Raw genomic sequence first — 27,947 nt, 5'->3', positions numbered from 1 at the left:
TTTTTTTTTGCATTTGGTTTCTTTCGTTTTGCGAAACGTGACCAAAACTTGTACAGACGAGAAAATCGATCCTCACAGGTCTTAAACTTGGGAAAGCAACTGCCTAAACCAGTTATCGTTTCTGGGTTGATAGGCGGTCGAAGTGGGTAGTTATATCTTTTGATGAGAAAATGCGCCACTCAGTGAGGGGTGGTGCAAATATTCAAAATTGCAAAACTTACAAAAGGCACGAGAGACAATTGCCAGCGATTATTCTAAAGAAAGCTGGCAACCTAATTCATCACAAAGACAATGTACTTAAATGTGTTTAACGTGAAGATTCGCTTGCGCGCCACGAATTGATTTCAAGTATATACTGTTGTGCAGCGGGCTTTTATTTGCACACGTAAGCGGTGTGAGTACCTTGTATTTGCTGAATATCTTTGTATCTTTGGGTTTTCGGTGTTAGTATGACGTTAAGCATGGTAAAAGATCGGACTAAGCATTTATAAAGAGCGATGTTGCTCTGCTTATCCTATTGAATGGACCGGGGCAAACGTCACACTTGAATTGGTCAATTCGGGTGTGATGGTCCATTGTATCAAAATGCAAAGGCCGCATGTATAATCTATGAAGTCATTCTCATGGGTTCATTGTCTGATAAACCGAGGCTGATGTCAGGATTTCGCTCCTTTTACGAGCTAGCTCAGTCAAAGGTAGCCCACGATGGCGCCAAAATGTTGTCCAATAAGAACTTGCATTTTCCTTGCATGTGGCGATTTTTTTATGTAACCCTAACGATCACGCGCAGACAAGCCAGTAACTAACATTCCCACATGCAAATGAATGCATGGTGCAAATATATATCACTGGCGCTGGCATTAGCTTATACTCTTTAAAAATTCGTTAGTGGCATTGTGATGCGTTGTGTCCCCTAGGTCGCTTTAGAAGACACTGTTTCAACTTCCACGCGATTGACAACAACAACAAAAAAGGCCATGGACCCGCGAGTCCTGCCCAGTAACCCAACGACTTTACAGAGGAACGCGTAACACAGTAGCACCAGTGTTCATCCCTATCGAGCGCGTTTCAACGTGGAACGGATCCCGTACATACACGTACAGGAGGTGAATCTGCCACGTTGCCCGATACAGCTGTTCAGATAGCGTGATGGGAAGCCCTATTCTATTCGACATGGCGGCTGCTTTGTCGGGCTCTCATTCTCACCGAGCACTGGCCATTGAAACCCTCCACTCAAAGAGGGTGCATAGCGGCGAGCGTTCCCGACGCTGTCGTGAATTCTCAGGATGAAAGCGAAGTAGGACTCGGTACAGAGTGAACAGGTAGGACAACAAGCGTAATCCACTCTTTACGATGTCTAACACTGTGGGTAAATATAACCAGGTCTCCTTTGCATAGGTCAGCACCCTATTTATTTAACCCCAATTTAGAAAGGATCCAAAGCCAGTGATACCAGCCAACGGGTTCATGGGACATCTTAGGCGCATTGAATGAGCGTAATCCCTGGTAAAAACGCCACGATCTGGTCCCATCACCGTCTCATTTCGTTCAGCACGGACATTCGCTGCCTCCAGTCAACTGACTGACCTAGAAAACCGACAGTGACGACATTGCCACGCTGTCCTATTAGCTGCCAGATGGAATGCCACTGGATCCACAATATCACTTTTATTCGACATCCTGTGTCTACAGAAGACAGTCGTAAGGTATCCCGTCGTCCAAGTCTACTGTTTAACATCAATAAGTGTTGGCCAGTCATTTCGACGAGTCAAATTTTCACGATGCCAAAATTCGATTTTTCTAAATCTCCGCGCTTCCTTTGCCATGTCCACTGGAACTGACGTACAATACAACGTTGACAGAGATGTCAATGGCTAGTTACAAAGCATCAAAACACATCACGTTGCTGTTGTCTCTTCTATAACGCTGACATGATAACGGAAATATGACTGGATAAAGCACATTTTAGACTTCAAGGACTGGAAACACCAGCCTCATTATTATTTTCTTCCTGTCCTCTCCATTTCTACGGATGGGTACTGGAATCAGCGGCTTCCTTCCATGTCCCGATTTGAGTTTTCCAAAAATAAACATTTTTTTTATTTATAAAAAAAATCACAAAATGGCCACATCCATGAGGTGAGGCAGGATGTGGGTAACATCTCTTAAAAGATCTGTCGACGTGGAAAGTGAACATTGGATTTCAGTGGTGAGGTCAAGCTACAGCTTGTGTATGCCAATTGCAATTTTAATTTAAATTTTGAATACGCTGTCGACAAATTTTGTTATCTCTCCAACTTAGGGACAGGTTCCAAAGATTAGATTTGCAGTAAGCTGTATCGAACTGAATGACTAAGCGATGCAAGGCGAAGGATTTCGAACTAGCCCGATTTCCAGCAACAATCTCACTGAAGTGCGGCTGCTGCTGTCGATTCAAAAAGAAAGGGCTAGACTCGGTGATGAGATGCCATGCTATTCACAATCCATTGTTTCACCGATGGACGCATTCTGTGCTTTTAGTTCTTTCAAAATGGAGCTCATTACCAAGCGTAAGGCGAATGTAGGAGTCACTTTGCGGGGGAAAGCCTGGAAAGGCTCTATTTGGCTCGTACATATCCGAGTGAACGCTTTCCTAAGTGCGTAATACCGGTAGCAGTTCGACCGGTTGATCATACTACAAAGCGGCTAGCCGCCGGGACTGTCAACATAGCGTTCCAATTTAACGCTTTTTCGCAATAATCTCTTGTTGAAGCGACTTGTCACAACTCTTGAGGTATGCAAAGACAATGAGCTAACCTCTTTTGCATAGAGTACTTTCAGGACTGGAACGGCACGGCGGGAGACGGAACCCATAGGACTCTGCGTTCTGGCGAGAATGTCCAAAGCTGCCAAAGCTGTGACAATGACGCCCCTGTGACATTATGTGTGCGTGGCGTACTGTATGGCCGTAACATTTAAAGGTGGATGTTTCGACATTGCAGGTGCTTCTATGTTTAAATGTTGGTGACTCCCCACCCAACGACTAGATTTTGTCGATATTATGAGCATGTATTAGAGGAATCAACCCGGTACTTATAAACAGGTGCTAAATTCAGCTGTAAATTGTATAGTAAGTGTGCGAAGGCGGCGTGTATTCATGTTTTTTGGTTGTTCCATATTGCTGGTCATGGCATATGTAAACAACAATTTAAAAATTGCGATAAGATGTCTTGTCATCATGCAAAAACAGACGAAGTCTTTCGAAGTGTTTTGATTCATTCAATCTTAACACTGTCATTTTATCTGGGCTTGATGCTCTTGTAAACAATGTTAATACACCTGTAGTGTCTTCCGTGTGATCATGTTAACCAAATGACCGTCCATGCATAAGGAATGGATATTCCCACGGCAGATAGGATTTCATTTAACCGTCACAGAGCCACGCTGCCATGACCTTCTGGAGTTTGAGGACTCAGTACCGTATATTTGCAAAAGGTTTAACATGACCCTCAAATGAATAAAACCATTGGAAAGTAGTGCAATCATCGCATATTCCTGCAGACTAGGTGTGTTTCTTGTATCAATAGTTGACCATATAATATTCACCTTCCCAATTAGAAAAAAAATACCTGGTACATTTCAATATTGATCAATTGCATCGAGTCCTAATTTAAGTATATCATGACGCTATCGGCTATTGCAACGTGTTGCTTTGTATGTAATATGCAATTTCGATCGAAAGACAATACTATATTTATCCCTTATGACATTATCACTATTTCTCCATGGAACTCCTCGAAAATTACAGTTAACAAAGAAGGAAATATATAAAGAATAATGATAAGATGCACTGTTGCCATGATAGAACAAGTTTCTCCTCTGAGAGTTAGTCAATCACCATCCAACGTTATGAGATCTTTCCTGCCCGATTAGAAACTGCTAAACAGATTTGAAAATACCCACCCGTCAACACACTACTCTTTATAATTTTAAATTTTCGTAAAAAATACCTCTTCACTCCGTCATGATTACGTTTGTTGGTTTGTGGATTCCCTTGAACTGTCAAGGTGGAACTTCATTCTCTTGTACACGCACGGCATTGAACGTGTCATACAGCACACATTGCACTGGGAAATATCGTTACATGTGCTGTATTGGACATGCTATACAGCACACATTGCACAGGGAAATGTTATAATATTATTATCCAGCACAGGAGCAGAATATTCTGTTATGTACTAGCGACTGGTACATGTAATATCTATTCCTCTGTACATTTTGGCCGGTGGCCAGTAGTACTGAATAAACAAACTATCACTTTCACTAGCACAGGAGCAGATATAGCAGCAAGTATCCATTTGGATTATATATTTATGACATGCCCAGATTTGTGTTTGTATTTTGTAATCGATCGCCAATGTCCAGCCTGATTCATATGAAGACCTCCGCTCATAAATGCCCCATGAAGCGACGCCTTCCATAAATATCGATATTTTATGTAGAGTAAGTAACGCCTAAACTTAACCATGGAGTCGGCGGGGAGTGCACACTGATCTACATTCCGTTTTAAGGTATGTGATTAATCCAGGAAAATCGTCTTTGGACTGGTGCACACGAGAAGTCAATTAAATGGATCATTTTCGGAAAGCCTGTCGCGATGTTTTAAACCATCCCCGCTTTTTTAGCCATGGTGCTACATTATCGGCCTCCAATACACAAGTGGAACGCCAATATGTTACTGACACCCCCTTTGTCTATCATACGAGTCAAGACTTAAATTATCACCATAATGAATGATGCAACACTTATACGGGTATCTGAAATGTATACTTAAGATCTGCAATCTATCGAGCATGGCTTTATCGAGAAATTGACGTGAGACATTGTATATTTCGTGGAAGAGTTTACCACGTCCAAGAGTGTACACTTGTACTTTTCAAACATTGTGGCAGTTTTCCTGAAACGGTTGTTGCAGGGACGGCATATATCGACATGTACAATTGGAAAATGCTCGCAAACTACAGTAGATGGAATTCTAAGTATGTTGTCAACGAATATCTGGTGAAATGCACCCCCTCCCCCAACTCCAATGGTTGTAGTTACTTTTATTGCACCTCTTGTCATGTTAATGTCAGAACATTGGAGAATGCCATCTGGATGGGCATTCGACGCCAAAGGAAACCTTCCGAATTTCTAACACGGGTTGTTTCTTTGTTCCCTGCGAAACGCGGAAACCTTAGCTCGCAGAGACTTTTCCCGTCCAGTTATGTTTGATTAATGTTTGTCAGACTGAGATGTGACAAAGAGAGGCGTCTCACTTTATTATTAGTGAAGATCACATTGTACCCAAGCACTGAAACCACAACAGCACTTTGTGTATCGCCAACGATTTATCGATAACCGTGTTCAATGCGTTTTTTGTTCAAATTGCGTTCAAACGTCAACTGCCGCCGCGTTTTCCTTTATGCCCATCTTGGTAGATACACAAACTTTGTCGTATTGTGGAGTTTGTTTATTTTACTCGAGTGGATAATCTTACAGTTCCCTTTTCCTCGTTATATTGCTTGTTATATCAGTTGATTGTCGTTGGATTAAAGGAGTGCAAATATATCCACCCTCTTGAAACCGATCTTTTTTTGGCGACTGAAGCGTCTACTCTATTTGCATTAGTTTTTCTGGTTGGTCACACTTGATCGATATCTTTCCACTAAAGGTTCGTCGTCCTACTGTGGAGGAATTTCGTCAGCGCATGTTTTGGCTGTTTCCATGGAAATATTTCTAGGGTGTCACTGTTCGAGACATGGGTTTCTTTCAGGAATACATCGGATGGTCGTGCCCTTGTCTTTTCCGATAGATTGGGATGGCAATAGGCATGTACGCACCGCGTTGTCGATTGTTACTGGACTTGGGTCCTCTGTTGAGAACAAGCGGCCCTGGTTCAATGCTAATTAACGAACTGGTCCTACAAAGGTCACATAAAAATCGATTACTTTTCAAGAGACATATATTTTTCTCGGTGGCGTAAAACTAGCACCATGCCTGGCCAACGGGGAAACGCATTGCGGAGCGTAAATATCATTTGAAGGGATGTGTTACGGACGTCTTGTTTTTGTTAGGTCGATTGATTTATAGTTTTAATTTTCCGTACATCTGTGACCTTGAACTTGTCCATTAAGATTCGTCTCTGATCCATTTGCTCCGTCGCCTACTAAATCTTCCTGGTCTTGTCTGCAGTCAACACACACGGAACATGCAATCAGGGAATTGATTCCATTTTCCCGACAAAGATCTTCTGAAACCCCGTCTTTCGCAATTTTGTAAAATATCAGGCACTATTTACAATCGTTCCGTGTTGGATTTTAAGATGTCCATTGTAATGTTGTCATGGATTGTCCAAGCTCTGAAATGTCAGATGGCCGGTGTTCGCAACGAAAAAAAAAATGTCGCGGAGAGTTCTTAAAACAGCAAAAGCGAACCAGCCATGACACGATTAGCTTTTCGCACGGAAGAAGAACGGGAAAGGGCGCGAAAGTTGACAAACATCAAATTATAGTTTTCCCTTGCAATTTTGCAGTAGCATTTATGATTATTTTTTTTGCTGATTTTATTTTCGCGGAAATACAGAAGTCTGCCGTCGAGGTGGTCTAGTGAGGCTTGCCTGCGCATATTAGCTGTCCTTGTGAATCCCCCATGCTACTTCTTGACACTTTCCATTCTCCAGTTTACACATTTGCTCAAGTGAAACAAACACCTATTGTTAAAATATTGAGCTTGAATTTGGTTAGGGGGAGGGAGAGAGAGTTCATTTCTGAAAATTTGCACTTGAATAGCCGCTGTTTAATGTCTTCATTCTGTCTATTTTCTTTGGCCCTTTTCTTGCAAATTTAATGACATTGATGGACCATTGCGAGAAAAGGAAGCCCCGCCGTGCACCAAACTGTAGTAAATTTGCCCGACAACAAAGCGTGGGTCTTTATGCCGCACGGCACAATAGAATTACCAGCAAAAATGCTATTACGAGTAATCGTTAGGTCTACAGGGAAATTACAAGCCTCTCATGCGCACATATTCAGATACTTTCAGGCAATAGGTTCAGGAAATTGATAAAAAAAACACTTATAAAAGTACTTGTTTAATGATATATTTCTTTAAAAGACGGTTACGGGATATCTTTCGAATTAATTTTTCCTCAGCCTAAAGTCATTCCATAAAATTTGTGCATGGACTGTGCTTAACCCCAGTCATGAATTTTGCCAACTTAGAGATTGCTTTATCGTAGAGTTTCAATCTCTCCTTTAGAGCTAACACGATTCGCCCGCTGACGATTTTTGCCGCCAACCATACCGCAAATGGTAATATTGCTACAGTTAACCCATCACCTTCCGATGTGATATGGCGACCAAGCCAAAACTGTACAATATGTTCATCGGCTATGGTACTAAATTATCCTATATCTTAATTGTAAAATTACCGCGGGACAAGCTGACTTCACTCCCGTATTTCAAAGCTTGCTAGGCAGAACTGATGAATTTCAAGAACGTATTATATGAACAGTGGTAGTACAATTATTTTTGATATTATCGTCGTTTCTTGGAACCGTCGAATGAGTGCCTCAATAAAATTGGCGCCTTCAGCATTATTATGATCAATTTTAGCTATCTGTTTTCCCACTGTCTTCTTCAGGTCTGACCTGATGAGACATACCGCGAATGTACAAATGCTTTCTCTTCAACTGGGAAAGAAATGGGTGAATTTAATTTTCTAAATATATCCCCTCTGAATATTTATATTCAAAGCATTGCTGGGTGCATGTTAAGCAGTGACCGCACAATGTTAGGAACATTAAATTACGTAATACAGTCAGCTTTTGCCTTTATTCATGCTTTGCGAAATGGGTAATTTGCCCGGAATAGTCTGCGTATACAGTCGTCTATAAACACCTATTTGAAGTGTCTCTCGTCCGGGTGAAAATGCATGCTGAGAACTTTGGTCAGCATTGCAGGACCGAGAAAACAGAGGGTGGTTGAAACAGGTCTTCTCTCGCAGGCATATTTTAGTCGTGATGTGCGCATGCAAAGGGGATATCAATTTCGTTCCATTCCGGGAGGGATCCACCTTGAAACTGGAGTCGTTTAGTTTGCATAAACGGTTGCGTCTTAATAACTCTTTTTGCTAAATTGTTGCTCGAGTTACGGTTAATGGATACTCCTGTTCTCCAAGATGGCTTGTTGTCCCCGTGCCATCTGTCTCCAGCCTTTCGCAGAGACAAATTTGGAGGACTATTTAGGACAACTTTACATTAACACTTTGTGCTCACATGAAAGTAAAGGAAGCGAGTCAAATCTACAAGTAGTGCACCTGTCGTTTACAGATTGTGTGTGCTTTACATACAGCCGATTGATATTTCCGTTTCATCCCTTTAATTTCCATTCTAGGTTGATCCCAGGGTTAATGTGTAGCGCTGGGGCTCACCCAGACGACCGAGATCTTCCACTTGACGCGGCAAATCATATCGTAGCGCCGCTCGACTCGCCGAGAGGACTGGGCCGCTCCCTGGAAAGCTGTGGCTGGCAGGCCTGTACTGGAAACTCGTCCTGCCGACACTATAAGTTACGCAGAACTTCGGTGAGTTTGTTACATATAATTCTTCGATATCGACGCATTTTTGCTCATTATATATCCGTGAGCTTGAGCATGGGGGACCAGGGCGGGCGACCTGCTAGATTGCCGCGGGACACGCAAACTACTCAATTGCAGGATTGTACAAGTTGAAATTAAATTAATTAGATTAGTTCACCCACTCCTATTGTTGATCACGTCTTGTTATGTAAATGCCTCGTGTTCATATATACATACATACATACATATATATATATATATATATATATATATATATATATATATTTTTTTTTTTTTTTTTTTTTTTTCAATTTGAATACTTTGATGAGTGTTATTTTTAATGGTCGATCGGTTACCATGACGATCTCCCCACTCATTTAATATATTTCAAACTGACAAATAATGCGATTCTTTTTGTTTGTAACGAAATTACGTTATCGTACAATCTGTAGTGCACTACAATGCTATGAGCATCGACAGATTACAAGTAATAAGAAGCGATATTTTAGGCAGCCCTACTATACGCAGCTGCTCGATCAACTCTTGAGAATAAATAAAACAAGTAAAACATACCGAAAATAGTTTTTGGTCTTTGAAGCAAGTGGTCTCAGATCGCCATGAAGGATCTCTAATGTGAAGGTGGAACTACTTCACATTGCCTGAGAACAGTGTCAAAGCAGTTTCCGCCTCTAATGTCTATGGAAAAGGGCACCGGTCATTATTTAGGGTACACTGTGAACCCGTTTTCGGATCGCTATATAATACAGATGTACTATCACGCGCTAGCTATCGTCTATTGTGGGAAGCGGGGGCGACCGGGACACACACGCACGTCCCTCATTATGCCGAACGTGGGTTTCAGTTTTTAATACTGTAACATTTATAGAACAACTTTGAAAGTCAGAGATGAGGGTATGTCTAACGCACGAACACAAGTTGCCTCCTTTTGGTAAATAGCCCGTAATTCTACCCCTAACCTTCCCGGGACAAGTTTTAAAGTTGCATTTGATGAACAGAAATTTGGCACTTCTTTACGGGTCCTTTTCAACTTTGGCAAACTATAAAACTGGTACAATCACCCCGTTTCATAACATGTAGGTACGGTCAGGTATTACCGAGGGGAAATCATAAAATGGGTCGCCGGGGGAGGACGTCGACTTTGTCCACTCATCACTTTCCTCAATCCCCTAGTTTACTTTCAAGGAACGTCCAGCCTCGATTCAACGAGACTTCTCGGGTGATTTACATCAAACCGATTGCTGGGAGATATGCAAATAGTACAATATTGATTTTTTGCTTTTCAAGGATCACATGACTTCGAGTAGTTGCGCGCGCCGCTGTGAGCAGAAGGAGGCGCGTTTTAACCGTTGGAAGTTGTGAAGTCTGGTTTTATTTACGGGCTTTAATAATGTATATTTTGCATTTAAGATTTGTGGCGACCAAGTGAGCTTGTCGATTATTAATCCTAGCTATAACAGGTGGAAAATTCCTACGGGGTTGTACCTCACTGGACACGACTAGTGACATCGCGCCCCTTGAAAGATTCTGTGCTATTTACAAATACCAAACTGGCATTTTACGTCGTCCTTTAATGAATTACGCCCGTTGTAACATCAAATTGAAATAGTCGCCTTAGTAGAAGCAACTGACGAGAATGCTGTCTCTCACATCCCGAAGGTCACTGACAACATGACAAAGGGGATGTCGCAGACTTTGCACGCAACTAACAGTGCAAAACTACGTAAACGATCAATCCTTGCCTCGGTATATTAAAAGTTAAACATCCCTCTAACCACGAACAGGCTGTAAATTTAACCCTGCTGTTTCTTTCAATGTGAAAAATTCATCCGGCATCATACGAGTTTTTCTATATATGTAAATGAGGTCAGCCGTTTGAACTGATGGCACAAATCCCACCGGAGATGTAATTTCACCTGTTTAATTATTCTTATCCTGTCAACCTGCTGTTCAAGTTCATATTAATCCCAATAAACACATCAAAGAACGTTTTCCCCATGCACAAATATTGCAGAAGTGTCGAGAAGGAAGGCGTCGTTACGGTTTTGTGACACGTCTGACAACGGATATGAGTCAACACCGCAGTGTCATACTTTGTCAACCTGCGTATGTATAAGGTGATTGACGCTGGTTTGGCCAGCAACACTTCAAGGGCCATGCATTCACTTTCTAAGACGTACATCTATCCTCGATGAGACGTTAACAACCATATCTCGTTTTGAAAGCGATTTCAGCCGATAGTCTTACACTGAGATCCATATTTTGTATAGGTAAGTTCCTATGTCGGTTTTATAAAAAAACAAAACAGTAAAAATAGTTAAAATATCGTGACTAGAACCACTGCATGGCATTACTAACCTTTCCTCCGTACAGAACACAATTTTGTGTCAATGCTTGACGCCAAAACCATATCATTTCCCAAATGTATAATAAGGGACAGAAATCCATCAAAAACAACAAATTTTATTTGTTGCTTTGTCTTCGAGGTTCGTGTTGGTCGAAGGGACACGTGCAGCGAGACGAGTCTGTCTTGACCGCTATGCTACAAGACAGCAACGTTCACATAAAATGATGTCTCTTTGTACCTATATTCGACTATATTGACGTCAGTGGAATGGAAAAACTAATGTTAGTATTTTGTGTATGACCAATGGTCTTTTAGATATTCGAACGGTGCGATTAGTTGACGCAATATATGAATGTCGACAGGCGTATGTAGCGATGACGATATCGAAACTGACGTGAACGTAAACGCGGAGATCTTGGGCACACTAAAATTTGCACAGGAAACTTTCAGACTTTATACTATATTATTTAAAAATGAAGAATTTTTATGTTTGAAATTGAAAGCGAATGATTGTCACTGATATTTGTTCAATATTGCCGAGATAAACTGATCTTGTGTCTCCACCACAGCCTGTGAGATCGCCTGAAAAAAACTCCATTTCATTGTCGTTTACATCATATTTTGACATTTCTTGTCAAGCAACCTGTCTTGAAGACCTATTTAACATTGTCTTCGGGGGTTGCACAGAAAACTGGCGGTCACAGCTTCAGAAACGAAATAAATTGACATACAGGTCACGTGTCTAATCCGGTCGCCTCGTTATAACGAGCTATCCTCGTAAATTTCTTGTTACTGAAAAACGAAATCTGTGTGCGTTCACCTGTGTGGTTATGCTAGATTTTACCGCTGTACCGTGGCTTTGAAACCAAAATCATCGCCTTGTGTTGCAATCTTGCGGCCGTGACGCGTCTCTGCGGGCAAGGTATTGGTCGCTTCATACACGCAGAGAAAATGTTTACGGTAATTTATATCTGAAGATAAAATGTGGGCCTCAGACACAGACAGATCAGGACGAGAGTTGAATTCGTTGCGCAAATTTGGCCTGAATCGGCGGAGTAGACCAACTCAAACGTGCGTGGCAATGAATAATAATTAAAAAATATGTCAGTGGTAATGTTGAGGAGAGACGAGATTTGTACTTCGGCATTTTTTTTACCTGATTAGAGATTGCGAGCTGAGAGGATGCGATGTCAAAACTATTGACATGGAACTGTAAAATGCATCGGATGAGTTAGGTATTGATGCTATTGTGAATCTCATCCGGCTTTTATAGCCTCTATGGCCCTTCATTTCTCTGTCAGGAGACACCGTTGATTCAATCGGGCGCATTGGAAATGCAAGCCGACGTTATTGCGTGCCTTCACCGCAGGCGACAAACTAGCCATCCAACGAAATCCCAAGTTGCGATCCCAAGCTCAAGGGTGTCGGGTCAAATTTTCGAGCATCACCCGGGAAACAGCTGATCAGTATCCATGACAACGTGACACAGCCAATTATCAGTCGAACCACCTGACTGACGTCTTGCGCGCGATTTAAATAGACTTTGGCTACGGGCCATTGCTTATGCAGGAGAAGTACAGTGGCGGAATTAGCGGCAACAGTACACCCAGAATAACAATTAGTGATGTATAAACAGCTACATCATTTGGTAAATTAAATTTCGGTTGAATGGCTTTGACAAAGGGGTCAAAGTCAAGTTGCTTGACTCTGACTTTGTCTGTACGTGCGACGTTAACTCTCGGAATGTTTTGATAACAAGGTGCACAAGTACAACCGCCAAACCGGGACACGAACTGATTCAGATCAGCAAGTTTTTGGCTCAGAAATTTCGCGGAAGAATTAGCTCACATTGTCATTAGCATGGATGGTCGATGTTTCACCCTGCTTTTACGCTGATTACACAGAGGTGAGAGGTCATTCCATCCCAGTCTTTACTGAACACCGAACGTCAAATATAGGCTGCCAGCCACACAGATTCGTATAAGCTCCACTAAATTGATGAAGAATGGTTTTACATTTCATAGGTCCAAAATTTTTCAAAATCTGACACCTATGTCAAAGGTCAAAATGTGTAGTCAGCAAGTAAACGGGGTATTCTTCATCGTATCATATCTGGACGGTTGTTGGTTTCATGCGATGCTTAAATTCAAAATAATTTTGCCGCCCAACCCTGTATTAATTAAGAAGCCATTACTTAGTTGCACTTACCCTAATTTTCTGTAAAAAATATTCCGTTGTAGATAAAAGGTCAGAATCAAATGGTTTTATCATCATTTCAGTTTTACTTATGTAACATATTCGAATTTCTTGTTCTCGGAATTCTATCCCTAATGTTTTGCATATCTTCTTGTCTGACTATCCCTTTCTGAGTTCATTCCTGGCGTGCTTGTGGAAACGGAAAAGTTTCCCACTTTTATTTCTCATATTGTCTAGACCATTTCTAGTATACCCTTCAATGCAACACTTTAATATTCTCGTTCTGCTTCGACTCAGGACTGAAAGCACATTTACTGCGACGATATAAATCTTACGCTATGTCAAGGTCACGCTTCACATGTAATTTATAAACCCAAGTTAAAGCATTCTCCTAACATCTTCTGCAATGTGTGAAAGCTTTGCCAAATCTAGTGTCTCAAAGTAAAATGTTTGTTTTATGAGCATTAAGTTATATGCATGGCAACTGAAAACCTGGAAAAAAATTATGCACGGTTCACAATAATAAGATTTCATATTTCTTTGTGCAGCGTCTTCTTGTATGTTGACGGAAAGATGAAAAGTAAAATTTGGAACATTTTGACATTACTTTATTTATGCCTATACCTAACGTCAATCCTGAACGAGGTATGGAATAAAATCGAACCGTTTCGAAAACGCCACTCCCCCTCTCTCCCCCCGCCATTTGTGTCCAAATTTAACAACCATAATGGGTGATGTATGTTTTCATGAAAAGAAGCAATACTTACTCGTATGTCTGCAAGTGTCATAAAAAGACGGTGTTGCGAAGTCAATCTCAGTGCTGGTTCGAGCTGCGGAGACATTGGAAGTAGGTTACTTATAAAGTTAGTAGCGATGCGAATACTGTTTTTTTTACAATGTAACGTAAATTGGGATTGAAATTCGCTATTTACGAGTAGGAAAGCATTTTTTTCAAAATGGTATTTGTTCAGTCTGATTCAAATTTTCCTAAAACAAAATATGCAAATGTGCATCTCAAGTGCATAGGATGACAATTCAAGGGACGCGCCTGACATATGTTACAGGAAAGTTCCTCGTGTCTCTGTGTGTAATTTGTCCTTTGTAATTGTCTGAGATTTTGTACATTATGACAATATCTGAAAGTGTTGAGTAGGCGTATTTCACAGGAAGAAATGTCGACTCTAAAATCATATCAGATGTCGCCCTTTCCGTAATAAATGCTATGAAAAAAAACCCCAGTTTTAATGGACGGTCAGGTGTCAACAAGTGAATCCTGTGTGTAAGTCCTTCTGAATGAATACTCTATGCTTGTTTCTGACAATGCTTAAATGACGTAGTCGAATTTACATCATACTGTGATTTTATTTCAGTTTGAATAAAACACTGATTTGCCATTCATATCTGAAAAAATTGTCTCCTCACCACATTACACTTGCAAGAATCTGGTGCAAAAAATGACCCGAAGTGTCACCCCTTGAAATTTATCTTCCCTAATTTCCATAGGAAGATGTTTTGTTTGGTCAAATATTGTGAATTTTTCATGTTAACAGCAAAATTAAATTCCCATCATGTTCAAAATGTTTTATCGATTTAAAGTATACACATATATGCAATCGGATGAAAGGACAGTCGGCGTGAGTCGAGCATTTACAATTTTAAATTTTGAGTTATGCTTAGCGCTGTGTTCGAGGTCGTTGTGAGATAAGTGAATAATATGGTTAGGGGTGCTTGCAGAAACCGGATCTACATTAAAGTCCTCAACCGTCAAAATGATATTTTGCAATTTATATATTCGGTAAAAGTTCACTTTGAAGTTCTCTCGGCACAGCTTGCTTCCGCAACAGACTCACCGTCTGAGCGAGACTCTCACAAATGTCCCAACATGTCGACGTCTGGACCGTAACATACGTCAAAAAGTACTTTGAAATTTGAAAAATGAGCTCCCGTGATTAGGTCGATATTATGTCGACAAACGTAACAATAGTTAAAGATGTAATTACTCATTAAGAGGACCTTTAATAACATTAAAAGTATGGCCCAGTTCTAAGAACCATTCTTCCTGCTGCAAATGGATCTAATCGAAGCGAGTCAAATTCCCAGGCATGCCGATTGTTCTTTTCACCTGGTCAAATAGAATCTCTTGTGTTCCACACTGGGACAACCATACTCATTTAGTTGCCGTGACTGTTTATTTGAACTGACACTGTCACTTTTGAGGACACAATAAATGTAAAAGCAAGCTCTGAACGGGTCATGGAAGCCGTGTGCCCCTGAGTTTTTTTTACCATTTACCTTTGATGTCAAATAATTATGATGTTTACGTTTCATAGTCGTGTTACTCATCAGCGAATGGGCGAATATTAACGTTGTAAACAACTTCCCACAATTCCAACGCGGTGTTCGTCTCTCATTTTTTCCATGTTGCCAAGGTTTGTGTTACATGTCGCATTGCAGGGTCCTACACCGTCCCTCTTTCCTTCCGGTTGATTTTCGAAACCATCGTCTGGTGCATTCATGCGTGCTCAGTTGCACTTCAGAATATCTATAATCGTGGAAGCACAGGGGAAATTGACGAGCCCAGCTGTTTCGCCCATCGAGCATCCTGGCGCCTCTCGCATAAAAGTTTTAGAATAGTATCTTAAGCAAGAAAATCACATGTTTACCTTTTTATGTTGATGGTTTCCTAAACGCACGCGTTTCCATAGAGCAAGCGCTGCTTCTTGCATCGATAAGCAGCTAAAGCTGGAACGCAGACTTCGATATTACGAAAGCCGGGTACATTAATTCATTTTTTGCTTTTATGTTTTATTTTCCCATGCATATTACTTGGTCGCATCGCACTGCATATTGGGGAACAACTGTCCGATGAGCTATTAACCCTTTGCTGAACTTAAAACCGTGGAGGGCGTCCTCTTCGCTTATCCACTGTCAGTTACAGGACAGTATTCCGTTACCCCATAGCCTTATCTTCACCACGACAACATTACCGTATACGTATACGTTCCAGCCGAGGATGCTGGCATGTTTTTGCTGCTATGGCAACCAAAACCCAGGAGTCGCATTCATCTTGAAAGTGACATGTGGAGATCAAATCAGACGACTTGTTAAGAGTAAGATGAGATATTAATCACCGAGTTGTCTGAAGAAGCATGCTGCAGCAGAAACAATTCTATCTGCGATGCACTTAAAAGAATCTACCAGGATTGGAATAAAAAAGAACGAACATTAGTGACATTTTCTGCTCCAATTTTGATCTAATAAGGGCAAAAGATACTTGCTTGTCTTTATCAAGAAATTATTCACACTCTAATCTTTTTCATTAATCGTAGAGAATAATTTGAAATAGATGCCAAGTTCCTTTAACCAGGTTTACTTGGCCGTCATCTTGGCTTGATTTGGTTTGCCTTCTCTTGACTTTGTGACATCATCGTTGTGACAAGTATTCATAATCATTTTACGTTGATTTGTAGTTACCTGTTAATTTAAATTTGGATGACGTTGAAAGTGGTGAAGTAAAGGTATCGGGTGACCAGCGTAGTCTTGTACTTTTTAAAAAATAATTTTGCCGCCTTGTCAGCATAAAATATCCAAATTAAACCGAAACCATGATAGTCAAGCGCGGAAGGTTTAAGAGCTTACCCGGAATTATCAGAGGAGGCTATGAGTGATGCTGGCTTCTCATCGCATGTTATTGCATGATAAAACACCAATATTTGAAAATAATCAAACAGTTAAAAAAAACCCCAAAACATAAAATTATCTACTTAATGTCCAAGCATTATGCCCAAACGTTTTACTCACTATGCATTTAATTTATTCAAAGCTCAAAAACTTACTTCTTGTGAAAGTCATGCTCTGTTACGTTATCGCACGCTAATACGAAAACAAGAGGGTTTTTTTTGCCAAAACTTAATCTTCCAATTTTCTTGGTTTTTTTTTAACATAAACTTCTATGATTGTAACGTTACATTTTATCCCAGGTGGCCCAGCAATGAGTCTTCTGTCCTTGTCGGAAATCCCTCAGGTATTACTGAAGAAATAAATATAGAACAAAGACTGTCTCCCTGCAAGATTAATTGCCATCGTTCCATAGTTATCATCGCAAACAAAAAAAATAAGAAATTGAAAAATGGCAGACGGGAGGCATTACACAGAAAATTACCCTGGCTGTTGACCGACAAGCAAAATTTCACGTACTTATTGATTTTTAGCATTGACCCGAATTAAAACAAAATAGATGGTTCCCTAGGGCTACTATTGCAGCTTGAATCTGACCTTTAATGACTATGTCTTCCTACCGGTGGATCTCCGTGACCTCTGACGTTAATGGTTATCGGGTAATAATAAATTACATCGGAAATAATTTTTTGAATGACGCAATTTATCCAATGGAGATGAAACAATTAATTCTCGTAATTTCTTTTTGGTACTTCTAACATGGGCAACGCGATTTTGCTGAAATTGTACAATAAATCAATATATCTCAAATGATTGCCGTCGGTATGGATTACCTCTAACACTCAAACCAGTAATTTTGTCATGATTTTCGACAGCCCACGTGACTGTTTTGTAATATTTTATTATTGTGTAGATTTACGCATGATTACTCGGCGAATTATTCCTTACTTTGACCAGAACTTCGATTCATGTGGGAAATGGGAGGGAATCGTAATAGGAAACATCGCTATGGCGGTTTAGTTTGGTTGCCATCATGGCGATGTTACATGTGAGTTTCACAACCCAATGGCTATGAGGGTATAGACACCTAAATGGACTACCCCCCCCCCCCCAAACGACCCCTATATGTGGTGGGAATTATATTCAATAAAACTGTAGTAAGAATTCAGGAATGATAGTACAGACCCTTGCAAAACTGTCAGGGTTACTATAAGTATTGAGTGCGAGTTAAACCTCATGTACACAGCGTCCAGGTTCAGTCTTCATTGCTGTAGAAAGCACAAATATATACAAATGTAAGGTTTTTTTTGTCAACGGAGTGGTAATGACTGTTACTGATACGGGACTACTGCCCAGATTTCATCTGAACCAGATCCACGAAGAGAAAATATCCTATTCGCTTTTCAATATTTGCGCTATGTGACCGGGAGACGGTGTCTATTTTTAGATGCTCAAATGCCTTTATCAGTCGAATTGTACCCTGGGTGGTTTGTTGAAATGACATCATGGATGTACTGACAGTTTACACTCAGACCTAGATGTTGTACCCGTATCCAAACAATAAACACAGAAAATGGAAGCAGTGCAGTACATTCAAAAACGAACATGATTCTAGTTACTTCTTTCTGTCTTTGGCAATATTGGTATCGGCGAATATTTTACGAAATGTTACTTAGAATTGAACCTTCCCAATTTTTCAGAACCCTTGTGGCTCTTACAATGTCTGTAGTTTTGCACCAGTGATGATTCTACACATTTAATTATCTAATCCGGTTGTCGGAATTTAATGATTCAGATAACAGGGCATTCTTTTCCTGATCTTATGCTTTACGTCTTGTTGATAGTGTGATTTATAGTAACGTTTTCGTGACGAGTAAGTGGGACATTGGCTTCATGATAAAAGTGTTGTTTTTTTCCTAAAGATATCACTGCTGCTGATAACTCATCGACTGTTTAATGCAAACCAACTTACAGCGTTGTTTCTTTCTCTTCTTCCTCAGATCATATGGCACTCAGGAGACAGAAAAGTATGTTGATCAATTCCCTAAGATGACAGACTGTGATATGCATATTCCATTATGCCGAGTTCCATATTGTGGTGGTCGGGAATATCTAAGTACTATAACTGCAGCTGTCTGTTATGCAGTCACAAGAAGAGGGGAAAAAACAGTTTTACGTCGTCAAGTTGACGTAAGTGATTTAAAGTCATCGATAGTTTCTTTAAAATCAGACTTTCAAATATTTTTGAAATGTTTTCTTGTCTGTATTAAGTTGATATGGTAGGATAAATGACACACTCTTCTCATCACCAATAATTTGTCCTGACTGTCTGTTTGTCTGCCCATCTGTCTGTCTGGCCATCCGTCTGTCTGTCTGTTCATATATCTTTCTGTCCGACCATTTTTCCTGTATCTGTCATTATCTTTTCCTTGCTACGTTTTATGTGGTTGTATTAAATATGCACATGGGCGCTTTTAGAGCCATTTCGATGGCGAATCATCGGACCGATGTATAGCGCACAAATATACTCTCTCTGTTTCATCGTGTAATTAACATTCACCGTGAGTCAGTGGTCAAACTTCTCTTCCACCTGCATGTAGTTTTTTAAATACATTTATATTTCCATGGATGAACTCTCTAAAGTCCCTCTGCTTCAAATGTTTTGATATTAAGATTTAGCAGCACCTGACGAGTCATCTGGCAGCCCACACCAAGCTCTCGCTTCATCCATCATTTTTGCTACAATGCATGCCGGGACATGTGTAATCCTGCGGCAATTTGTTTAGCTTTGCTCCACTTTGTGTGGCTTTGCTTTGCTTGGCTTTGCTTGGCTTTGCTTTGCATTGTGTATGGCACTATAGAATTCACTGCCGATCAAGCTCTCTGTCCAGTGGAATCAATGGTGCCATGCACAAAGCTAAGAGCTTTACATCCCTGCAATACTCGTATCATTTCCCCGGCGTTTATCCTGTGCATAATAATAAATCAGATTCCTGTCAATGCACCATTACACACAACGTTTTTTCAATTAAAAAGTGTTTTCTTTCTTTATGTGTACATTAATTCAATCCATGGACAGATCTATGTAGAATATTTTTTTATGTCATTTAGCATCAATCTATAGTGTAATACTAATTTTAATCACTCGAGCAATTTCTCCCTTATTTTCGAGATAATGTATGGTGATTAATGCACAAGGTAGTTCACGGTCACTTCCTCTTTGGCACTAGCACATTTTGCTGTTATTTCAGTCAGCGAAAGTATGCTAGTGGCAAGGAGGGCGTGGTTATCGTACATCCGGGCAACTCATTAGTCTGTTACTCAGTCTGGCGTTGTCATAATTTGGTCGAATCGGGACGCCATCGCATTTAAGTCGTTGGGTATGTTGCCAGTGTGGCCTTTGGAGGCGATCATATACGTGTATTTTTTGTCGTTATGATGCGGAACGTGAGACGATTTCGGATGTACCTGTTTCAGCTTGGATTTCTTGCACAGGTATTTTCTAAGCTTAACCGTGGTTGAATTGGTTCAGAAAAGTTTCTTTTGCGGAAAATATTGAAATTTGAATTGTAGCATTGTTAGTCGTACGGATGGCCTTTGAAGATCGATATATTTTGAACTAATTCTTTGGCTAAATTCAGAACAAAAATAAGTTTATCGTATCAGTTACATGCCATAGTTTAGAAACGATTCGTTATGATTCGTCGAAACTTGTAGAATCCGTAAAGTGTCGCTTTTATTCTCAATTTCACGAACACATTGTGATTGATATAGCTTTCTCTGAGCCGCTCTTTGTGTTAACGTCACCTTGTGTCGTTGACTGTATTTGGCAATAGTTAGAATTCACACTGTATCTGATATGACGTCAGTGGTTCTAATTTTGCCAAGTACAGCGTGCGATATCTGCACCGAGTTGTAGTATTTTTAGAATCCCCCAGAAAGCATAAGTCAACCGACGAAACATTTCTGTTCGTCGTGCCAGGTAACTACGTCACCTGACGACGGACAGAGTGGAGTCTCCCGCGAGGCTCTTTCACGGTGATCTAGAAGTGGGCGAGTGTGGACGACTGCCCGATGTTGTCACTGTCTGTCTGTCGCTCTCTGATTTCACTTTGTGCCACAAAACGACTTTTGCTTCTGTTACTAACGCGGGCTACTGAATCTCAACGACCTCGGATATGTGCGGGGCAATTATGGCCGGTGTCATCATAACTACAGCAACTTATTAATGTCGGCCCATTACTCCCAGTACGAGGAAACACTGGTCTTGCCTCAAAACGTCAAATGTGCAGTAATGTGCAAAACAAACGAATACTGGACGATTTCGGTTCAAGGCAACGAATAAAACGCAAGACAAGTGTTTTTGGATGGAGAACGTTTTGAAACGCTTATTGGTTACGAAAATATTCGCTCAACAAAAAACTACATTCGTCCTCTGGCTGTGAAGACTTGACTTTGTTGTTATAAACTGTATATTCTGGTCTGTACGGTGACAATAGAAACAGATACAATGTATCTTTGAATTAACCGAGTTTCATCTATAAAATAAGCACCCGATTAAACGAACTTATGTTCATATAATGTCACTCGTCAACGATATACGAAATGGTTTCTGCGGATTTAAAAAAGCGAAAGACATTTACCTGTCGTAGAATTGTATGAACCATCAAGAAAACCATAACAAATCAACGAACTGTTTCTTGATAAAATGTATTGTTTGTTTTACCGGACATTTGAAATGCATATTTTATTAATTCGTGAAAATTGAAGGTGAAGTATTTGCATGTACAAGGGTTTACAAATATCCGCCATTTTGTTTTTTGGCCGATTGCATCCTCGCAAATTCTGCCGTCTGCGCTCATGCATACGATTTTGAAAACACGCATTTATTTCGTAACATGTTTGTCATTTCAGATGTGAGAATCTTTGGATATTGAAACCATGGAAGATGGCACGATTTTACAATCATCGCCTGCCGGAGGAAACTGCTCGCGACGAGGCGAACTCATTCAACTGAACACATCGCCGTAGTACGGAGACGGTCGTTGTCAAAACTACACGTCCTGGCGCCCTGCATGGAAAGTGAAGATACCAGACGAGTGTAAAACGTCCTCGTTATATTTCTTTCACAATTTACAGCAATAACAGCATAGGTAAAATTCTATTTTGAAGAAAACATGAAATAATAGTGCAGCCTATGATTCACAAAGAACGAAATTCGAATGAATGCGATGGTCGGGTGTTCGTCAGCGTTTTTCACATGTAAGCTTACTGTTTACAAAAATATACACAGATGATTAGTTTTGCATAACGAAATAGAAGCATTTAATAAAATAATGCAAATTGAGACACGTTCAGCGTTATTGTATCTGTTACGCTAACACCCTCCTGTGATCATGTTATCAATTTTAACTTAAAAGTCCAATGAAAGTTACATTATTGTATGATGTATTCCGAGTAGTCTCCAAGTTCACCGATCGAAATTGACGAAGGGAAGATACAGATACATAGAAAAAGACATACAGAAACAGAGACACAGAGAGAGAATAAGAGAGAAAGGCAAATAGACTCAACTGATGGACCAGAATTTCCTTTGACGGTTTCAAGTTGACAACCATCGATGAACAGAAATCAAAGTGTTATACTGTAATCCACATAGCTACCTGAATATTTTGAACCAAGTTCACTGCGCTTCTGTTTGTCTGCCGTTATAAAGACTCTACATATGATGAAATATATTCCTGGCTGTAAATTTTTTAGTCCTTTCGTTCACACACATTCATAATTCTTTGCTGTTTTCAAAGCTTCTCTGATATCGCTGGAAATACAAACAATCTGCAATTTAGAATCATGGATTTATATCTTCGCCGGCCTTGAAAGTACACCCCTCACTCGTGTCAGTATATTGACCAATACTTAATTCCAAAACCAACAAAATAAAAGTCTAACCGATTTCAACTTCCCGTTCATTCATCAAAAATGATCAGAAAGAAAGCAGATCAGTTGCCGTGCGGCTTGAATGCTTATTTAATTCATTCTGATCGCATTGTAGGCAATGGTCGTACTGCCAGCCAGCAAAGGTCATTACATCGTCTAAATGTCCATCGATTGTATGTAGGGTGATGTTCAGAGAGATTGTTTCAAAACCTCGTTAGGGTTTCACCGTTTATTGTTGCGTTAGCTTTTGCAGTTTGTAGGTTTCTTCGTGTAATAGTCGAACAAGACAGTTAGCCACAAGATGTCCAGAATGATGTGTATTCGATACAGAACCATGGAAATTATAAACTTTGAAATTACGTCTAACGAAGCTTGGTTTTTGTGTATTTTTTAAATAATTGTGATGTATTTGTAATGTTTGTGTAACCGAGTGAAATTGAATAAGTGAAATATATCGACCTCTCAATCCCTCTCTCTCCCTTCCCCCGCTCTCTCTCTCTCTCTCTCTCTCTCTCTCTCTCTCTCTCTCTCTCTCTCTCTCTCTCTCTCTCTCTCCTCTCTCTCTCTCTCTCTCTCTCTCTCTCTCTCTCTCTCTCTCTCTCTCTCTCTTATCTCATATATACTGACCACTGTGCGAGTTCACTTAATGATGGCCCCGTGAAATTTATATTAGTTTGTATTTCATAACTGATAGTGCTAAAACCGCACGGGAATATCCATGTGCGCCAGAAAATGTTCCCCCATCGATGGAATTACAACGTTATGAGGCCTTTGATTCATCCAATAGAGCCGCAGTAAATCTCGACTAATCGTTCAAGATAGCGAACGTATAATGCGTCACGAGTTTTGTTGCCGAACGTTGAAGATTGCTTGAAAAAAGGGTACGCATATGAGGGCATCTCGACCCTTACTGCTCATTTTGATTTGGGATAGAGCGAGTCTTATTACGATGGTCAAATCTCCTTCGACACTGTCACAGTCTGTTCAACCAGCATGAAGAATTGATTTAATGGAAGGTATATTGTCAATTTCGCCTCCTTAGATTATCGTTCTAATGTTGCATTTATCATTAACTCTGATCAGCAGAGATTCCTCGTTTTCAATGGCAGTTGCGTCCCTGGGAAAGGTCAAAGTTTGTTCTGATGTCTTCCTGGGACTCTTGATTCTAGGAAAAAAAGCACACACAGTGTGACCCTGATTTGCAGCGGGCGAGCGGGTTGGGCAGGCGCGTTCAAGGTGATTCAGACGATTACCGGCACTCTTCCGCAAGGTGGCGCTATTTTCAATGTTAATACACGGACACACACGAATCACCAAGGGCCTCAAGGTCGATATCAACGCAATAAGTGTTTGATGACATGGTAGATTATCGCTATCGCATCTTGTATCCACCATGCGTATACTTGGAAATAATTTTTGTACCACGAAAATAGCTAGCTCTGCCTATTTAGGGTTAGACAAAAAATAATTTGTCAAAATTTTCAGTTGACAGTTTCGCCGTATTTTAAAATAAAAATTCACCATCACGTGTTATAGAGAAATTTCGCTAAGCTGCAAAATTTATATACATATATATATATATATATATATATATATATATATATATATATATATATATATATATATATATATATATATATACACTGTATACACACCGTAGGTACATAGACAGATAGATAGCCTATCAGGCTGGGTTTATTTCGATCAACATCCGCTGTACAATACTATATTTGATAACATCTGCAATTACGTTAATTTTTTTTAAATGTATATGTCGACACTGTGTCACATTGAATATGTAAATATGTGTGTCACGGTGACCTCTTGGGAAATACATGAATGTGTACATGTCGATAACTGCCTGCGGGTTCTGCCTGCGGGTTCCTTCACATGGGACTGGGCTGGTTGGTCCCAGTACTGCTAGCAACCACCGCCTTCAATTAGATATTAACACTTTCATTTAATATTATTTGAGGGAAATATAAATATAAAGGGTTTGACAATTTCACACAAAAATCGCAGGTCGAATTAAAAAAATATGTGCCTGTTTTCAGTTTTATTTAAAATTTCGATCCTATATTTTTTTCGAAGTTTAACAAAATCGCGCATGATTTCCCCGTATATTTCTGTTTTTAATGAGTCGCACCCGCAAGACAAAAAAATTAATTTAAAAGGTTCCGGACCGACCTAGCATATTCCCTGAAGTCATTGTAACGGACACACAATTTTTGGCTTCAGTTGAGAACTTCTCAATTAACTTCACCGCAAAATAAGAGGTCTCAGTTACACCGAACAACTGCAGATTTTGTTTTTAACGTCAGTTTATCTTTTCAGTGGTAGAGATCACCTTACCATGACAACACTGTTACTGTATTGCTGCTGTGACGTATCGAAATAATATACGTAAAGATCATAGCGATAATTAAAAATAATGTTTGAGGTTTTCATTTTGTATATTACTCCTGTCTCTTTCCGCCGTCGACATAAGATGCACACCATGTTCAAATGCCAAGTATAGTCAATTTCCACATATTGCTGGGGTATATGTATGTATTACCATGATGTGAATATGGCGTAAGCAATTTCTAAAACAGGTCTGCTTAAAATGAAGTCAGTGTTGCCATTACATCTCTTCTGTACACGACTTATTTAGACGCTTGTTGTTTAATTGCGAAGGGACGCAACTGTATAGTTCTTTTACCGGTTCCATGATGCAGTGCCAGGGTATGTACAAAGCGTACGTTACACATAGAATTTTTTAGCCGCAGGGTACACGCAGGTCACGCAGGATATATTTCTCAACACTCGTATGGCAGATTACACCCTGACCTATATTTTCGTCGCTGATGGTTTGAATATACACGGGCATTATTTGGAATGGGAAATTTTTGTCGTTCAGTATGTTTTGAGTGTATATACAGTGTTATAGCCACTGCAATGCATTGTGGGATAATCGGGAAAAAGGTCTATATCTTATTACCTTGAGTAACTTCCATTACAGACCAGCGTATGCCGTTTACATCTCTGTTGTTCTTTTCTGAAAACTATACACTCTTTGTATAAGCACATTTTACATCATATGCTGGTAAATTTACTTCTATCTCCGTTAAATAAACCAAGGAAGTCTGTCAGATGTTAGTACATGCCCTGATCACATCAAAACTAGATTACTTTAATTCACTCCTGTGTGCTTTATCATCAGCTTCAATTCCGCTTCAGCGTGCCCAGAATTCTGCTGCCAGAATTGTGTCTCGCTCCCAGAAATTGGATCACATTAATTTCCTTTCTCAAGAAATTACACAGGTTACCAGTACACTACGGAATCCAGGATAAGATCTTATCCATCAACTAAGACGGCCTGAACAACAATATTCCTGTCTACATATCTGACTATATACGTATCAAAGATTTCTTCGGTCTACAAATGACAAAATTCTACTTTCTGTATCACAGAGTAACCAGAAAAGTTTGTATCGGTCGTGCTTTCTCACACACTGTTCCCCTCAATTGGAAAGTGTCCCACTAGAAGCACGCCATGCAGTGACCTAGTCTTGATACTTTCAAGGAGAACATCATTACTCGTCTGTTTAGCAGAGCGTACTTAACAACTCTGCTCTGACTTTGTAAAACGTAATATTGAACACTTCTGAGTTTTTGGAGTTTGGCGCGTGAGTTTGAGTTCTCATTGGTAGATTTCATCTTGCCATGGTTAGATCATAGGATGCATGTTTCATTTGCACCTACATTGACTTGTATTCTCTTGGAATCTGATAAGCAATGCGTGCCCGTTGCAAATGCTGCTGAAATGCTCAGCTATACACACTGTGGGCTGAAGTACAGAAATAGAAACATTTACTGAAACTAGATCTTCAATCGAAGAAATGGCTCGTATACTTCCCTCGCGATATGTCTAAATTCATATAAACGCATGTATCACAATCCGTCACGCCTCGTATGAAGTGTTATCCCTCCTGTCTGTGTCTGTCAAGTGTTATTTCGAGTATTACACACATATACTACAGATCCAGTGGTTGTTTGGAGATTGCTGTGGTTTTAAATTGACAGTTGTAGATGTAAATATTGTATAAACGGATCTAGAAATGCAATGGGCGACTCTTCTTACAGATAGGTAATTTTTGTCTGTTCCTACGGAAGCATTACGTCTCTGACTAATAGTCACGGTTGAACATTACTTGAATTGTCACGACTCCCCTCACGGGAAAGGAAAAAAATAGGATATTTAGTTCATCATCAGTGATAGAAACAGGATAAATCCAAATATTAGAAACTGTACATAATGTTAACTATAATCATCCAAACTCTCTAATACTGCATGCAAAATTACTTTAGATTTCATTCTTTGTAAGAATATAATGACTCTTCTCTGACTTCTGTCTTTCTCTATGTACCATGTCGATGCTTTGTTTTGTCTGTATGTTTGCTATCTTCCCCTTTTCATCGTCTGTCTGTCTGTCTGTCTGTCTGTCTGTCTGTCTGTCTGTCTGTCTGTCTGTCTGTCTCGTCAAACTTCATATCACTTTAATCGAGGTAAGATGAAAAATGTAAAAATTGTTTGTTGCGAAAACATTAGATCGAAAAAACCTCTAAATGAACGAAAAGCAAACGCGTCTGTATGTTAACTTTTCCACAAATATATACTAATACACACATATACATAAAAATTTAATGAAGAGATATTCATGTACCTCTTGCGATGAGGAAGCAAGCTTAGACATGTGGACGATTAAGCTTATCCATGAGGGTTGCAAAACTCCACCGGAAGAATTTTCAGTAAAAATTTATTCTCATCGTCTTTGGTGACATTTAGTATGATAGTCCAATACGCTCTAAGAAGTTAAAGTACAAATAATTACGGGCAGTTTACAAAAACAATTTACATAAGTTTTTTTGCCAGGGCCGATAGTTTCGGTATTTTCCTATCTTTTCAATTTACGCACTTTCTTTGTTAATGTTACTAACCATGTTCTACACATTATATTTCAGTCTGCTGGCTCTCTGAAAGGCCGTCTAATTGTTATCATATTGACTATCGGGGATACAGCGGTTGCAGCACTCTGTCAACTCCGGGGTAAGTATGTCGAAACAGCGCCGTCGGTGGCGCTATTTCGATTTCACTGACTCTCAGAGATGAAATTACAAAAAAAAAGAGAGA

The 27,947-nt window shown here is 39.9% G+C and overlaps 1 long non-coding RNA gene across 2 annotated transcripts in view; it reads left to right on the top strand.

The window, feature by feature from the left end:
* Positions 1-808: 808 nt before the first annotated feature.
* LOC139134903 (uncharacterized) overlaps positions 809-27,947 on the top strand; it is a 29,171-nt gene continuing 2,032 nt past the window's right edge. The window contains exons 1-4 of one of the 2 annotated variants that reach the window (XR_011552899.1): positions 809-1,322; positions 8,415-8,604; positions 18,838-19,027; positions 27,779-27,863. This is a non-coding gene — a long non-coding RNA (uncharacterized lncRNA). Of the gene's footprint in view, positions 1,323-8,414; positions 8,605-18,837; positions 19,028-21,751; positions 23,141-27,778; positions 27,864-27,947 lie in introns of those variants that run through there. The other variant, XR_011552898.1, reaches the window with a different exon arrangement.

The sequence above is a fragment of the Ptychodera flava genome, chromosome 6 (genome assembly GCF_041260155.1).
Source record: "Ptychodera flava strain L36383 chromosome 6, AS_Pfla_20210202, whole genome shotgun sequence".
Classification (NCBI taxonomy): Eukaryota; Metazoa; Hemichordata; class Enteropneusta; family Ptychoderidae; genus Ptychodera; species Ptychodera flava.
Note: the sequence above shows the minus strand (reverse complement) of the source record. Positions and strands in the feature narration are given on the sequence as shown.